Source organism: Lissotriton vulgaris, chromosome 11 (assembly GCF_964263255.1).
Source record: "Lissotriton vulgaris chromosome 11, aLisVul1.2, whole genome shotgun sequence".
Taxonomy (NCBI): Eukaryota; Metazoa; Chordata; class Amphibia; order Caudata; family Salamandridae; genus Lissotriton; species Lissotriton vulgaris.
Window position 1 is genome coordinate 112,871,420 of NC_141699.1, and position 10,367 is coordinate 112,881,786.

The window sequence follows — 10,367 nt, forward strand, 5'->3', positions numbered from 1 at the left end:
GCTTAATTGGTTACTAAGTTTGCATTTTAAAATATCTCATGGGGCTAAGGTACCTGCTGCTGAGATCAATATGTATCCAGTAAATCTGAGGAAATAATGGTGAGATAATTCTGGAGGTTAATGCACTTGCTGGAGAGACAAGGATTTTGTCTAGTTCCAGTTTTTAATCAGAGTGGCATAGAGGGTTAATATGTCTCCCACAGAGCACATCATGTGACACACAGATGATAGATTTTTTTTGTATGTCGCTGGGTAAGTGGGGAACTGCATTTAACAAAGAGATCCTTTAAGTGCTTGCGTTTCATACATTGTAATCTTTCGAATATTGCACTGTAACCTATTAATTAAAGCACATGTGACTCTTACACCTTTTAACGCTCACTATCTTATGGAACACATCCTATAAAAGGATTTACACATATGTTTTATTGTTAAAGTATAATGTGTATGAGTGATGTACAGCGCTCAAACACCCGGGATGGGGTTGAGTAGCGCTATAAAAAAAAAATAAGACAAAATAGTGGTATTTCAATTATTTTTGTAAGTATTAGGACAGACTAACACATCTGCGTGCTTAGACTATGACTAATGCTCATTTGTTTTAATGTTCCAGGGTGAGTTTCAACTGCTTAAAATAAACATTTAAGCAGAACAGTAGCCTCTGAGTGACTGAATTGCGCAGGTAGCGTGAATAAGGTCAGGTCGGTGCTGGGGAAGGGCAGGATGCAGACAGCAATAAACAAACGACTTCTCTCCCTTTGTCCTGAAGTGCAGACTGCAGGCAGCCGGGGTAGCGAGAACGAGGTGTAAAATGATTCCTGGAGCTTTGCAGCACACAAAAGGTAAAGTCACACATGTTAAGTACAGGGCCATTGGCACGTCAAAGCACTAGTGATTTTTACGTGTCAATGGCCCAGCAACTAATAGGAGAGAGAGGGCAAGTTATTTCGTCCCCTCGTACCCCCCACCCTTGTCCCCCGTGTCCCCCCCCACTAGAAAATCTGGGGGGGATATGTCCCCCGCGTCCCCCACACTTCCTACGCCCATGAGCCCCTCCATCGCTACATGTACACTACTACCTCTTTATTGTTCTTTGTTTATTTACATCTCTATCAAGAAGCCTGAAAATACAGATTGCTTCAAAGCGCTAGCGGGAGAGAAGCAAGATGATGGTCCCCAGTAGTGCCGGAGCATCGTTCAGAGTTGGGGTCACATCACAGCCCAGCAATCTCCACAGCCCAACATCACAGGCATATTAAAAAACTGTGATACTGAAGAAGTGATTCTAGAAGAAGCTCTACCTTTCCTTGTCACCACCCTCCACGAAGTGACGGTTGTGAGGGCGGGGACAGAGGGGATAGAAAAAATAGAAAAAAGACTTACCTGTCAATCAATCAATCAATCAATGAAAGCATCTGTAAAGCGCACTACTCACCCGTGAGGGTCTTAAGGCGCTGGGGGTAGGATGTGCTGCTACTGTTCGAAGAGCCAGGTCTTGAGGTGTGTTCTGAAGGACAGCAGGTCCTGTGAATGCCACCACCTCCTCTCCTCCATCCTCTTCTTTCGAAACGGAAGCACCCAGGCTCCCAGACTCTCCCAGCCAATCACGATGCTGCTTTACAGCAGCATTGATGTGCATACCGTTTGGCCAGCTGAAGACGGCCGGCCAAACAGTCAAGCGCACTTACGGCTCAGCTACCACTCCTCCCACTGCTGGAGTAACACGAGCCCAGCCCCCTTCTAACATGGAGCTTAAAGTCAGACTGAAAATAATGATAATAAAGTTCTGTTATTCTCATTTTATTTTTACTTAGCTCTGTTCTTAGAGAAGTGTGGCTTCGCCCCTGCCTCCACCATCTTAGAAAAGGTACAGTGTAGTGATATATTTTAGAGTACATTATCCCAAAATATTCAAGTTTGCATTGAATGCTGTTTTATAGGGATCACTTTCCCTATTAGATGGCCTCCTGTTGAAACTGAGAAACAAGCACTGGAAATCCAACTCATAGACTTAACAAGTTAAAATATAGTGCTCTTAAATACCGACCTTAAATGACTAACCTAAACCTTGTGGGACCTATCCTTAATCTCACTTGTGCTCTTGAATCAGACTTACAAGTTCACATGGCTGGATTTACAAATTCATAACTGCAAGGACTTCCCAAAGGTGACCTTTTTAATTTTGCTGCTTTATATACCGCAAACTCGACCTGAAGGTATCATGGACGCCATTTAGGAGTTGCAGCTGTGACTCCTGGCTTGCTCCTTGTGACCCCTGGCACTGCCTTTGCGACCCCTGGCCTAAGGGGGGGGGGGCAAAATCAGTGCCAGGAAGTAAGGGGGTTTCAGTTTCCTTGTTTTTGTTTCATTAAAAAAACAACTAATAATAAATATTATATTATTAACTATTAGTCGAATACGATATGGAGAACAATTAGCTGGAATATGACCCTCTGTGGCAGCTGAGATAAGTACAAAGCTGTTTCAATGTATGCAGGTGGAAATATGTTTAAGTGAGAGCGAGTGTGTGTATGTGTGAATGTGTGTATATGCCTAAGCGTGTGTGACCGATAGTAAAAGTTAAATGGCATGTGATTTCACATCCACTAGTCCTGGCCTTTTGGCGAATTGACGTTTATGGAAGGTTTTGAAGCGCTCTCGATGAGCACTAGTTACATTGCACAAGGACAAATTCATTTTTGGTTTGGATAGGCACTCGGAGATTAAGTGATGTGCCCCGAATGACAGGATGTTAAGCCGACACCGAGACTCAAACCTGGTTCCCCGGTTCCAAAGATGGTAGTTCTGTTACACCGCATCCTCTCTCTTTGCTGTCATAACTCTTTTGGGAAACTTTCAAGTACTATTACTCCATGATCACATCATATCATCCAGGAGTAAATGACATGCAAGGTGAGGAGTGGACATTTCAAGACTTGAGTACCTTGACAGTTTGTGAATGTCCAGAACCACATGAGTTTGTGGTCATTCGCAAACTTTTTTCACCCTGGAAATGGTTGTAGACTGTTAGAAGCTTGGGTAAATCTTTTTAATAGATGAACATGACGAGGGTATTTTCCAATTCAGGACCCTAGAATAAACCTGTTTACATGTAAATCCACCTTTACAGCACCCGTGAGCCACAAAGTGCTAGACACTTTCGAGACGATGGTAAAAAAAGACTTACACACCATTTTCCAGAATAAAGCTCACAGAAAATCTAACCTGACTACCCAAGAACGACATGCCATCGCACAACTCGCTGCTAATGATGAAATCCCTCATTGTAAGGCAGACAAAGGAGGAGCTTTGGTAATTCTAGATACGACCTTCTACAATGAGAACCTGATGACACATGTCAATGACGATTCATTATACATGGAATTACTCTCCAACCCGACAATTGAATTCAATAAAGTGTTACATACCATCCTTGACACAGCTCTTCTTATGGGAACTGCATCACCAAATGTGATGCAGTGCGCGCAACGAAATTCGTTTTATGTATTTAAATGTTTACTTACCTGTAAAAATCCGTAATCCATACATTATTTCCCCCCACCCTGCCCCTCCTCCTGCCCACGTCACCGCCCTATAGAAACACCTACTGCCGACCGCTACTGATATTGACCAACATCTGCAACCGAGTGTACAAAAAATGACCACCTACATTCAAGACACTACGGATTTCCTAAGAAAGATTACCAATATCAATCTTGATAAAGATCAACAGTTCATTCTTTCTACCATTAACGTAAATTCGCTGTACACTTCAATCCCACATAACCTTGGATTACAAGCTATGGAGTCATTTCTGCTCAATAGTGGAAAAAATTTGGATTTACATGTATTTTTGATGGAGCTTATGTAATTCACCTTACATCACAGCTACTTCACCTGTAAAGATAAATTCTACACCCAACTATCTGGAGTAGCCATGGGCAACTGTGCCACTCCAGCTTATGCTAATTTATTCATGCATAAATTCAAACTAGATCACATCCTATCGAATCCCCAGTGGCCAGACAACTTGATTGTATATTACAGATACATCAACAGCATTTTCCTTATTTGGAAAGGTACAGAAACTCAATTACTTTCAGTTATAAGGGAATTAAACCAGGTAAATGAGAGAATTCAATTCACCCACAACACGAGCAAGACTCAAATAGCATTTCTGGACGTCAACATTCAAATCGCTAACAACGTTTTAGTGACTTCGGTTTACACCAAACCCACAGATCGCAATAACTACCTGCACTTTCACAGCTTCCATCAAATGAGTTAAAAAAACATTTACCATACTCACAGCTACTCAGAGTTAAACGCATTGCATCTTCCGACATGCTGTATGAAGAAGACAGCCAGAAAATCAAAACCAAATCCATACAAAGAAGTTATCCTCACTCCATTATATAAACAGCAGAAAACAGAGTGAAATCTAAGGACAGATCGCAATTACTCGCTCCCAAACTCGCATCTAATGCTACAGAGGAACGAGCCTTGTTTGTGTCCAAGTACTCTATACAAAGCACCAAAATCAAACACACTATTTGCAAACACTGGCAACTGATCCAAACAGAAACTGATTTTAACAACATTTTTCAAGCTCATCCTATATTTGCGTACCAACGTACCAAGAACCTGAATCAATTACTCAACAAGAAAATGCAAGTACCCTACACCATCTATAAGGGAACAGTCCGGTGTTACAACTGTGGAAATTGCAACAGTATTATCAAAGGAAATACGGTAACTCATCCTACTCAAGGCACCCCTATTAAACTGAAAGTTAATGCCACATGCGATACTGCCAACGTTGTTTACTTACTCGAATCCCCATGTGGATTACCGTATGTGGGCAAAATGGAACGAAAGATTAAAACAAGATTAACTGAACATAGAAGCAATATACGAACTAAAAATATGAAATCTCGCATAGCTTCCCACTTTTCCAGTATGAACCATAATGTCAGGCAAATACGATTTATGGTGCTAGAAATGATCACAGACAGTGAAGGCAGAGATAATAAGAAATTCTTATTACAATGAGAAATTTATTGGATACATAGATTGAATGCCCTCCATCCAAAAGAGCTCAATGAAAGACTAGAATTTAGTTGTTACTTATAATGTCACTTTCTGAAGTTCGCACCACCACCTTGTCTTGAACTTTGGTTTTCCCTCTCCCTTTGACTGTGATCAGTATTTTCCTCACTTTCCCTTTTTTCATTCTCACTGCGTTCACATCCTTTGTTAACATTATTTTGTTCTGACTTTCTTTTATTTTTCCTTCTTGTCCTTGCGCTTGTCTCCTGTATTGTTCTGCTTTCCACTGTAGTCACCCCCTACTACCTCTCCATTTTTATTCAATCGTGTACATTTATTATTGTTGTAATTGTTGTTTACCACTCTATTTGTTTTTCCTCACTTTTGTCCACTTTTTCCAATGTTACTTTACTTCTTAAATGTTTTTTACACTCTGCACTTGTTTTCGGTTCAGACCTCATAGTCCGTGTCGTCTGTGTTTCATTTCCATTGATCAATGGGTTGCACGTCCAGGTTCACTGAGTATTATTTCTTGCAGTCACCACACTGCTGGTTATGCTCCAGATGGCGTTCTGAAACACCGGCATGGTTTTATGAAATCACTGGTTAAAAGCACACAGGTACGTTAGAACGTAGAGCTCCTAGACGCCCTAGTTTTAACTCTTTTACCACATAGAGAAGAGTGTTGCATGTTTACCGTTGCTTCACTACGGTCACCTGTTTCAGGCGCTTTTACGCTATTTAATCTACCGGCACTGCACGCCAAACACGTACGTTGCTCTTAATGCAGGCAACTTTCAGCATGAGTTGACAATTAGCACTCTTCAGAACTCCACGCTCGCATGTTCCGGTGCGCACTTATTTCACTTTTTTCCCCGATATTACCTTGATGTAGGCAACTTTCAGCATGAAGCACACAAGAAAAAAGGTCAGGGCACTGGAAACTTGCACTGGTGCATATGTACTTCCCTAAACTTGAGCAATAGTGGTAGTGCAGGAGCTGGGAACCTGCACACCCTAGTTCCCTCAACCTTTGGATGACCAAAAACACAAGATTCAGATAGGCTCAGCACATACCCATGTATTATCTAATCATAATGCATATCATAAAATAATGATCCCAAGTTCAATTTTATTCAAAAACATAGAAAACAATCCCCCAAAGAAAATACATGAAGCTCCTGATTGTATGTGAAAATATTAGTTTTTTTCTTTATTTGATAGATGATCATTCATTTAAAATACAGTACAAAATCATAGCCATCATTGCTGACGCGGCACGTTTCGTCTCCACGAGACTTCTTAAAGGCTTTCTGTATTTATATCTGTTTTCTGATCAAATCCAAAGCAAGTAAATAGCAGCAAGAAGAGCTTCAATGGTGAGATATAGTATTCCTATTGTAATTTAAATCGTTCTATTTCGAAAAACCAAGGTCCTTTGTTGGACCTGTTGTTAGTTTTGTGGAACTTCTCCCAGGGTGGTACAGTTGCCCCTAATTTCTATCCATGAAGCATTCGGCGTGGTGTCCGATTCAATAAATGCAGCATACGGAATCGGACACCAGGCCAAACGCTTCATGGATAGAAATTAGGGGCAACTGTACCACCTTGGGAGAAGTTCAACAAAACTAACAACAGGTCCAAAAAGGACAATACCTTGGTTTTTCGAAATAGAACGATTTAAATTACAATAAGAATACTATATCTCACCATTGACGCTCTTCTTGCTGCTATTTACTTGCTTTGGATTTAATCAGAAAACAGATATAAATACAGATAGCCTTGAAGAAGTCTCGTGAAGACGAAACGCGCAGCGTTGGCACTGATGGCTATGATTTTGTACTGTATTTTAAATTAATGATCATCAATCAACTATCAAATAAAGAAAAGAACAAATATTTTCACATACAATCAGGAGCTTCATGTATTTTCTTTGGGGGGATTGTTTTCTATGTTTTCGAATAACATTGAACTTGGGATCATTATTTTATGATATGCATTATGATTAGATAATACATGGGTATGTGCTGAGTCTATCTGAACTTTCAGCATGGGTCGACAATCAGCACTTTCTCAGAACTTCACGCTCGTACGTTCCGGTACGCACTTACCTCACTTTTTTTCCCGATAGTTACCAGCCAATTCACAAGTATATATATTTTTTTTCTCCTCATTTCTTAGCCCACATTTTCTTTCCACAACCCCCTTTCACCCATAGCAATGTAGTCCCCTTCCTCTTGCTTCGTGCATTCTGTTTTCGCTTGGATTTCGAAACATATTCCCCTTTTTTTCATTTCACAGAAAATTCCCCCTGAGGAAGTGCATTCGCTCGAAATGCATCGGGATATATTTTCAATGCGATGACCTGCTAAAATCTTTGACATTCGTCAAGATATTTTCACCATCTTTGGATTGTATAAATACTGATGGAATAATCATTATTGCAATTTCATATGACGTAATATGAATGAATAAATTCAGGAATAAATCAATGATTTTTTAAAAATAACACTAGCTTCGCTGAATTTTATGAAAAACGATCTCTATCGCTTCAGGAGTGCTTCAGATTTTAACCCTTCCCGGGGAAGGGCACCTTCTTACATATAAATCCTCTAATTGAGAAAATCTTCCAAAATACATGTTTTGAGGCATCATCTGATACGCCCTTTATTTTGTACATTTGAGATTGCTTTTTTACTAGTCCCTGTGTCTCTCATTGTGATGTTGATGTAGTGCCTAAGGGCCCTCTTGCTGAATGAAACATTACAATAACTGACCCACTACCTCACAGGAAAGATTATACAAAGAAGAAAAGGACACAGATTATCTTAAGCCTGACACCACCAGAGCAGATGAGAAATTAATAGAAATCAGAAGGAAAAAGCAGATTGAGATTAGAGAGAAATTTGAAGACCTGGTTTAAAAGTGGAATCATTTTAGATTTCAGTGCCTAGACACCTCAGGGTATTAACGCGCTTAATAAGTTAATATAACATAACATAACAAAGTAATTACTAATGAAATTGGTATATTGAAAAGTATGCTCTTGCTTATGAGATACCCTCACCGAGACGGTGTATAAAAAATTGTATGCCACAAGATTTATTGGATGAAGAAACATTTTCCCTTTCACAGTTTAAACATACGGTTTAAACCCAGACTAATTCAGAGCATCTCTCTCCTGCTAACACCCAGACTGCATCAAAGTTAACTCTTGATAATTCTCAAAATATACTACAGAAAATAACAAAAAAAGCACATATTAAGTTCTACATAGAATTTGCTCCTCATAATAACTCATAAAACAGGCACACGTCTGTCTTGGATAATGCCTGACTCGTTCGCCCAAAGTTGTTCTGTAGAAATAGCCACATAGTGACTTTTTCATAAACAAATACATTATTTTGTACTTCCCAACAGTGCAGCATCTGCTAAAACCTTTAATTATGTCCATCGGAGATATTGTGTGACTTAGTGGAAGTTTAGAGGCACCACAACAGAAAGTTTGTAGAACTTAAGAACATTGGTGAATGTGAACTTTGGTGGCATTGAAAGTTCACGGATATGTATTTCTAGCTAGCTCAATGGTACTGTTGATCAACCTCAGAAGGATGAATGGAGGAGTGCACCTGCCAGGGTGTTGACTTCCAGGATGTCTTTGAACGGAGATGTTGCGAAACATATGCTTCAAAATGGTGTGTTCTGTCCTAATTCATGGTCTTTGTCCATGATTTCAGGGGGTGCTGCAGCAACTTGACCAAGGACCAGACTGGGGGACCAAAAACAACAACGGCAAAAATGCTCACACGAGCCCTGCTCTCCTTATGCAATCTCTTCCTATCCATCCATTCTCTCTCACATCTCTCCCTTAACCTCTCCCTCTCTGATCGCTTTCTCTATTTCTTCCCCCTTGCTTTCCTTCATGAAGCCTACAATGACTGCTGCAATTAACCCCTGGGAGCAGAGTACAGTGACAGAGGCAACGGGAGCAGCCCATGGCTTCCTAGACCGGCCTCCAAGGACTCCAGCCCATCAGGGAAATGCCCTGTGGAATAAAAGGCCTGTCCAGCTGTCACGCGTCCCTGCTCAGGGCGTGCGGTGCAGCCAGACCCGGAACTGATGAAGAGGCCCAGGCAGCAGACGCAGTGTAGTCGTCCTGCGTTCCCCTGCGTTGGACCACCTCCAGGAACCCTCACTAGTTACGGTTGGGTTCTTGGGTAAAACAATATAAACGCTGCACCCGGGGGTCCCTTGTTGGCTGCAGTTATTTTAAAAAGACTTATAGTATTTATGGTGGTCGCACTTCTGCTGCAATATTGCGACCACTGTTTGGATCCTTCCTGTCCTTGGATTCCTGAATTTCCTGATTTTCTTTATCTCTTGATGCTGGCTCTACGGCCTTTGGTTGTTTGTTCATCTCTCTTAAAACCTGCAGAGACAACAGGGTACAAGAGGGTTTACCAGCAGCTGACTGCTCTTCTGAGTTGGGAAAGTGCATGGTTACAGTATGTGGTTGGACATATACTCACCATTTAGTGCCGTTATTCCATGGACTCCTGTGGACAGTGGTTATTTACTCTGAAACAGAAGGAAACAACTGCTATTTTGTGATTACAAAACTAAAATACAGTGATTGATGTTTAAAGACTATTTATTTCTTATACTCTTCTGGTGATTCATTTGACATTACTTCAACCACTGACTGCTCTTATGGACAGTTTTGTGAGACATTGAAGTAATGATTTAAATCCATTTATATCTGGTCTGAACTAGACAATTATCTATTTGTTTTTTACATAATTTTAAGAATTATAATGATATCCTAGTTAGTTGCCTTTTAGAGACACTCAACCTACCTATATTCTGTATTTCTTTTATTGCCTTAGGATTTACACTGCATAATCAGGGTTCCAGCTAGATTCTAGTGGATGTACGTCATTACGACGCACACTTTTACAACTCATTCCATTACAACGTGGTCGTAACAACACAAGTCGTTACAACGACTTGCGTTGGGGGGGCGCAAATTAAAAAAATTTAATTTACTATTCAAACACCAATCCCCGTGGATAGTAGGAAAGGTGTTGGGATCGGAAATTAAATGATTTTTTTATCCTTGAGCGCCCCCCAGCGCAATTCGTTGTAACAACTTTCGTTGTTATGACCGCGTCGTAATGGAACGGCGTTGTAATGGTTGCGTTGTAAACGTTGCATGCCGATTCTAGTGGGAAGTGGTAGGTACTAGGTATGAACATGCATGGTTATATTTATGCCTTAGAAGGGTAGGTCCTAAAAACATATTGTGTTCTTTTAGACAC

The 10,367-nt window shown here is 40.6% G+C and overlaps 1 long non-coding RNA gene across 1 annotated transcript; it reads left to right on the plus strand.

Moving 5' to 3' along the window:
- The first annotated feature begins 3,623 nt into the window (after positions 1-3,623).
- Positions 3,624-7,555, plus strand: LOC147679082 (uncharacterized). Its single transcript, XR_015300877.1, has 2 exons — positions 3,624-4,732; positions 6,595-7,555. It is a non-coding gene; the product is annotated as an uncharacterized LOC147679082 (long non-coding RNA).
- The last annotated feature ends 2,812 nt before the right edge of the window (positions 7,556-10,367 follow it).